General features: G+C 50.0%; 1 protein-coding gene across 1 annotated transcript in view; it reads left to right on the plus strand.

The window, feature by feature from the left end:
• Positions 1-7,288, plus strand: part of STK32C (serine/threonine kinase 32C) — a 44,218-nt gene that overhangs the window by 24,880 nt on the left and 12,050 nt on the right. The gene's annotated exons all lie outside the window — the stretch shown is intronic.

Below are 7,288 nucleotides of genomic sequence, written 5' to 3' on the forward strand. Positions count from 1 at the left end.
TACAGGTGTTACACAGATGTTAATTACCAGGCGAAGATTGTATTTCAGTTGCCATCAGTGCCATCATAATACAATACGAAGGTTGCTGTCGATGGCAGGGTAACCGGTACGGCGTCCTGTGCAACCGCCATACCGTGGCCGTGTCAAATGCCTTCGGTTTCTCTTCAGAACGGCACAATCCCTGTTTGTTACTTTCTGCATAGCACCTGCGAATTGATTCTAATTTTGGTATAATTGGAAAGGTTCTGTCTGCAGCTCTCGGTACGGAACGCTCTCACACGGGGAAGCAGAGGGGTCCTGTGGCACCCGCAGCCCCGTCCTGCCCACCGCCGGCACTGCCGCTCTGCCCGCTCTCCTCCCGCGCGGGCATCGCTCTGCCCACTGCGGCGTTAATTGCCAAATGAAGTCCTCTCCAGCTCCTCTGGTGTGGCAGTAATTGCCCTCTGGCTGATCAGATGTAGCCGCTTTCTAAGGCGTGAAAGTGCTCAGAGAAGCAAACTTGTCCTGGTTTGGCAGGTGAGCTTTTAGAGGAGAGCCTGTCTGGAGGAGATGGACTTGTTAAAAATCAGTATTGGAGATTATTCTTTCAGCAACAGAACAGCAATGCATAATTCACCGTAAACGCTGCTTTGCTGTCTATTTGCTCAACAAACTCACTCTAGTTTGCAAGAAACCGATAATCACGATCTTCCTGCTCTTCTCTGCAAGAACTGACTGTTGCTGGTTTTGCAGTCTGTCTTCGGTGTCTCAGACCCTCACTGAGTACTGCGGGTGGTTTCCAGCCGTACTGGCGTGACTGGTATTTAGCCCAGATGACGTTCCCTGTGAGCCCAGTGGTCGGGGTGGTCATAGCAGAGACATAGTAAGCACGTGCTTACGTGGCTCTGTCACAGATTACCAGTTCTTTCTCGTGTCTCCCCATTTCTACTGTAACATTTGGTGATCAAAACTGCACTCAGTTCTCCAAAAAAGCTCGGGCTATTTACACCTCATGGTGAGTGCTTCCTTACTGCTTTTGGTCCTTCCGAACAAAGCATTCGGCTCTTACTGCTGCAGAGGCTGCGAATCTCCCATTTCCTTCCCGTCCTTCCCGAGGCTGCTGCCGTGCTGTAGCCGGGACTCTTCCCCAGGCGGTCCCAGAGCCTACTGATGCTTTTGGGTGCCACAGGCAATTTTACATTTATGCTTCACATTCCAAGTTTCAACCTAGCAAGTAAAATGGCAGCTCTATAGATATTGGGGAAAACAGGGAGGGGTTTGGCCGCGGCAGCCCTGTGGGGAGGATGAGCCCCGGCTGTGGTCTGTCCAGGGCCCTCCCCTGCTCCAGCCTGCGGCTCGGTGGGACCCGGTGCTGCGACATGGTGCTGGTGGCCCCGGCAGGCGTGGAGACTGCTGGGTCTCGCTGAGCTTGCAGAGCAGAAGCGCTGCAGGCTGGACCCGCTTCTGCCCAATGCTCCGTGTCTTCTGCGGTGCCTTTCTCAGGGGGAGGCAGTGCCCGGTCCTACGCCGCCAGTGCGGGAGGTGGGCGGCGTCGGAGGGGACTGATGTTTCCTTTGCTGGGTGAAAGCTTAGGGGCAGATTTGGGTTGTGCTTTTGCTCATGATAATTCCTCATGACTTCATCGAGGTTGGCTTATTTTTGTGAGCTGAAAACTGCTGCTCCGGGTGATTAATGGTTGGAGAGCGCTGCTGGGATCAAATAAGCTGTGCCAGAGGAATCGATGCATCATCCCAGAGTCACAGCCGTCTCCAGAATGACCACTTAAAACTGCAGTGCTTTTCTTCTCTGGAGAATGGGAAATATGGAGACTTTTTTAACCATTTAAATATCTGACTGAAGTTTTGTAGGTTTTCTGCATGGGGAGTCCAGACAGAAATACCCAAGGGAAGTCGGCAGAAGCTGGAGGAGAAGTCAATATATGCGGGCAAGGTGCGACCACTCCAAATAAGCATTTTTATAAGCCAGAGCAGTGTTCAGCTGTGGTTCACTACCGTGTAGGATTAAGGTGTTCGATATTGGTGTGTAGTGCTCGCTAATGCTAAGCCTTGACTCTGAAAACAAAATAATCGAAATCCAGCTTTGTACGCTGCAACTTCCTGCTGGCTCCCAGCCCAAGTCAATAACACGTCTGCGGACGTGAGGATTACAGCGCGTTTGTCTCATCTGTCAAAGGCAGAAGCCACTAAGAGGTTCAAGAAGAAAAAGTCCTGCTCACAGTTTGGAAGCAAAAGGAAGATCTCGTGAACCAAGCTGTGGGTATTTGCGTCCGATGTGTGGGTAGCACCCCGCAGAGGACAGGATCGCGGGTGCCTTGATTTAAGATGATGTCTGCATTTGCAGAAGGAAAAATTAATCTCTGTGCAGCCGAGATCAAGCAATCTCAAGTATTTATCAGCTCTACAGATCCTGCCCAGAATGCAAACTACTTGCTTTTGTTTGAGCCCAGACAAATTGTGCTGCCCCTTCATAATTAGTTTGAGATAAGTCAGGACATGCTATTAAATGATTAGATGACCTTTCATCTGAGCAGGGATTTCAGCCCGTTTGATTCCTTCAGAATCAGCAGGAAAAAAGATATTGGATTTGTAAAGGAGAAAAGGCAAAGCCTGCCTAAGAGAGAGCAAGTTGGACTGAAAAATGTACAGAGCAACAACCATTTAGACGACTGGGGAAAGTACCCTGAATTAACAAGAACAAAAAAAACTTCCAAAAAGGACATGATGTCTGAGTCCCCTGGACACCAGAAAACACCCAAATCCCAGCGCTCTATTTCCATGCCAACTTATGCCACGCTTGGGTGGAAAATAGCAATAACTCTTGCAAGCAACAGCTCAATGAGTGATGCAGGGGAGTTAAGAAGCCAAATAATTCCTGGCAGGTTGTGGACTTTGTTTCTGCGTTTGGTGTTCAGTCCACGGTGTGATGGGGAGTGCTTTGATCCTACAGAATAAGGCTTATCCTGAGACTTTATCCTAAGGTCAGGCTTGTGTGAAAGTGTAAGTGGTGTGGATGCTTCCTACCTAAAAAGCAAGGTTCATCCCTGCAAGTTACGGTCATGGTGCGGGTGGGAGTAGCAAATGAAGCGGTCAAAAGTGTATGTATGTCCCTCAGTTACGTTGCCCTTATTTAGTCCTAGTATTAATTTTGTTTGTTTGTTTGTTTTGTTTTCTAAACGTCAAGTTGTGGTCTGAAATTTGAAATTCTTAATGTTTTCCCTGGATCAGTTGGAAGCTGGTGAAAACCGCGACCATGAAGCTGACTCCAGGACCACGGTTCAGAGCCCTGCCTGCTCTTCCTGCTCCAGAGCCTGCTGGTCATTCGTTCTTCTCAAGTTAAAACTGGTGCCTTTGTCCCCCCGCTTTGATTTTCAGGTGCTATTGGGGAGACGAGGTGAGCTTTGGGTGCTATGCTGTGTTTCCATGCCGTGTCTGTTTGCCTCGTGGGAGCGTTGCCGGAGCTTGGCATGGCATGGCACGGCACGGAGGAGTCCTCCAGGTGCCCGGTGCTGCCGTGGTGCAGGCCTGCAGCCCTGCCGCCCCATGCCCAACGCCCCACGGGATGCCCGGCTCCTGCCGCGGGGCTTCCCCCTGCCTTCCCGTCCCTTGGCTTGTCGGCTCTTCTCACCCCTCTCTCTCTCTCGCCAGTTGTTGGGACAGTTCAGACAGACAGATTTACTGTCAGCTCAACAGAGGGTGAGATGCTCTGGGAATGGGCGGGGGACGACCTTGGTCCTCAGCTCCATCCCGGTCAGACACAAAAGTCATGGACTGGCCCATGGAAAGGAGGTAGATGCTTCCAACAGAGCTTCATCCAGCTGCTCACCATTGGCTCATGTGCTTAATGAATCCCTGGTATTTTAATTACATCACTGCAAATACACCTAGGAGGCAGCTTTGAGCTTTGCTCTCTTGGCTATGCCTAAAAAAAATATTAAATTGATTAGCTGGTTTTATCCTTAAAGTTTATGAGAACTGTAGAACAAGTTAATATTATCTTTTTAATACAGGTGTTACACAGATGTTAATTACCAGGCGAAGATTGTATTTCAGTTGCCATCAGTGCCATCATAATACAATACGAAGGTTGCTGTCGATGGCAGGGTAACCGGTACGGCGTCCTGTGCAACCGCCATACCGTGGCCGTGTCAAATGCCTTCGGTTTCTCTTCAGAACGGCACAATCCCTGTTTGTTACTTTCTGCATAGCACCTGCGAATTGATTCTAATTTTGGTATAATTGGAAAGGTTCTGTCTGCAGCTCTCGGTACGGAACGCTCTCACACGGGGAAGCAGAGGGGTCCTGTGGCGCCCGCAGCCCCGTCCTGCCCACCGGAAGTCAGGCTAACTCCTTGGCTGCTTTTGCTGATAAAAACAAACTGTGCACAAAGCAGAGGCAGCTCTGAACACTTCTGTTCACGCACTGTGGTTTTTAATGACCACTCTTACCTTAAAGAAAGGTGTTTCAAAGCCAAGAGTCAGTTTTCCCCACCGTTACTTTTTTAATGCCACCTAGGTCAATGGTCCTCGTTAGTCCCCTGTAAATTAATGAGATAGCTGGGGCTGCTGAGTGAGGACCGAGATTGTCCCAGATTCAGATGTGAAGAAGCTGCCAGCGATGGTGACAATACCGGTGCTGTCATTGTCTGGGGCCCCATAAAGTGAGATCGAACTGGGAGATGTTAAATGCACATCTCATGCCCTGAATCGCAAATGCAAGCTCCAAACCCTTTATGCCTTTAATGCAATAAAAGCAAAGGCAGCTGTATACAAACCATTTGGCAGCAGCTGAATGTTCAGGGTATCTGGGACTCTATTAAATCTTTTATGTGCCATGTCTTGAGCAATATACTACCAGCTGATGCCTGCCTTCAGCTTCGCAAATCTGGCAGCATTACATGCAATTTTTTCTAATGGCTGTATTTAACCACTGAAAATTTCCTTTGTGCGGCGAGGGACCGCATTATGCAGAATGAGGACAAAGTAGTCTCTTCTTTCTGCTTTCTTGCGTTGCTTCGCGTTGTAGATCTGCTTGAAAATGGATTGAGATTAATTTAAAAACTGCTCTGACTTGCTACCGAGTGGATGTTTATTCCTTCCCCAGGAACAGATGCACAAATGGAGAAGCACAAAAAAGAAAAGATTGGGGCACTGATGTTTGGGGCGGGGGAAGGGAGGATTTCTGAAACCAGGGGCTTTTTACGAAGGATTCCTGCCTGTGGCAGAGTAGCCAAGCACTGACCCCGGCCGGGGCAGCACCGACACCGGTCCTGGGGTTTGGGTCAGGTTAGATCCCTGCAGAAGCTGTGTTAACGTGATCATTAACCATTAACGGCTGTGGTGTCCGTAGCGGTACAGACAGAGCGCACCTGGGGCACGGAGAAGTGCCCTCTCGCCCCAGCCGTCCCCCGTTGCTGGCTGTGCCACCCCGGGAGCTGTGCCGTCGGGCAGCACCGCAGCGGGAACCGCGGGAACCACGTGCCTCCTGCGGGCACGCGTCCCCGGCCACCCCACGCAGGTCAGCCCGTGCAGCGCATCCCACAGGGCCGCCCTGCGCTCGGGGGTCTGCGCTGCGAGAGGGACGTTTCCATCACGCCCACGTTGGTGTTCTTTGCCAGAAAGCAGAGAACAAAAATTTCCAGAGCGCCCGAAACCGGCGTTGCTTTGTATGTAGGTGATGCTGTTCCATTTCAGAAAACTATTTCTTATGATTACAGAGTACAAGACGTTTTCATCATTTCCTCATTTATTATACTGAGTTTTCATTTTCCCTGCAGAGAAACAAGAAGCAAATGACATAAATATAAAATGCAGTGCCTGTTAAGATATTGCAAGTCACAACCTAAAAAAAAAAAAAAAAAAGATTTAGAATTAATGAGCTTCTAGCCATAATGTGAAATAAACGGACATCAGGAAAGAATGTTGTTCAGTGCCTGGATGGCTCTTATTCAAAGGTTTGTTTTTAGAGAAGTTATATGACCATGTTTTAAAAGGATATTCTTAGGTCTTTTCTGCTGAAAGAATTTATAAAATTTGAAGTTATTTTTGCCAGGTTTATCAAATTCACGACCAGTTTAGCCTGCTTTAGGCAGGAGTCGGATCCTACTGGTGCTTTGCATTGCAGTAGATAGTTCATTATTATTATTACTATTACCAAGTTTGGATGAAGTGGGGTTTTACCTTACATTTTTGTGTCACGAACGGTCCCTGGCAGCTGTAGCCGATGAGCTACAGGCTCTGGGGTGCTGGGGGGGAAGGTGCCAGCTGGGGGGGACGGGGCTGGGGACCCGTTCTCTCCCGATAGCTCAGAGGTGTGCAGGGCACGGGCTGCCGCGGCGTTGCTCGGCGCAGGGGATGGCTCTCAGAGCGCGCACCGTTGGTGGGCATCGGGCTTGGCGGTGCCACCGCCGGAAAGCGACGGGGAATCAATGCTGGGGGTCAGTCGGGGGCTGAGCCAGGGTCCGGTGACCCACGTCCCAAGCGGCGCTCTGCCATGGCCGACCCACTCCCGCGGCCGCCCCGTGGGGCTCTGCCAGCGGTGCCGGCCTCTGGGCACGGTGTGAGTGCGACCCGGGAAAGGTTGCTCAGGTCGAGCCGCCCGAGCGGTGAGCCTTTAACCTGAGGTCTGAGGTGTGCCGGGAGTTATTTCAATACATAATTTTCCGTTCTTACCATAATTGCAATGACGACGGCAAAACAATCCTGTAATTTCAGTGCGCATCGCTAATTGGGATGTTTTTATCAGGCTAATGATAACCACCTATTATTTTGTCACCTTCTTGCTGTAACGTGTCCTTGATGATACTGTATTGTGCGCCATTAGCACTCGCAAATGGTTATTAATAGCAGTATTTTAGAAGTGCGGAAGAGTTCGGCGGCTCCCGTCTGCCTGCAACGTTGTCTGCCGTCCACAGAGACTCCCTGTGCTTGCTCCCGTGGCGTGTGAGCGTGACCCGCTCTCTAACTCTGCGGGAAGCCACCCCGGGTCAGCCTCCCCACGCTGCGCCGCATGGAGGCTGCATCACCAAAATGCCAAATTACTTATTTTTCAAAGAAAATATACCCAGCACATTATAATCATGGGTACATCTGATAATTAAAAGAGGACGGACGTAATTATACCAGATGTAGAAATTTCATTAGTTCATTTAGAAATAGTTACGTGGATAACTAATTAGCTCTTTTAAATGTAGTTGTAACAAAGGTGTCGCCAGGCTCGGGAGAGGCGCCGTGATGGCGATGCTGGCTGGGACAGCTGTGCCAGCCCTGCGGGCTTCGTGCCTGTGGGCAGAG

Source organism: Charadrius vociferus, unplaced genomic scaffold, assembly GCF_000708025.1.
Source record: "Charadrius vociferus isolate BGI_N301 unplaced genomic scaffold, ASM70802v2 scaffold38, whole genome shotgun sequence".
Classification (NCBI taxonomy): domain Eukaryota; kingdom Metazoa; phylum Chordata; class Aves; order Charadriiformes; family Charadriidae; genus Charadrius; species Charadrius vociferus.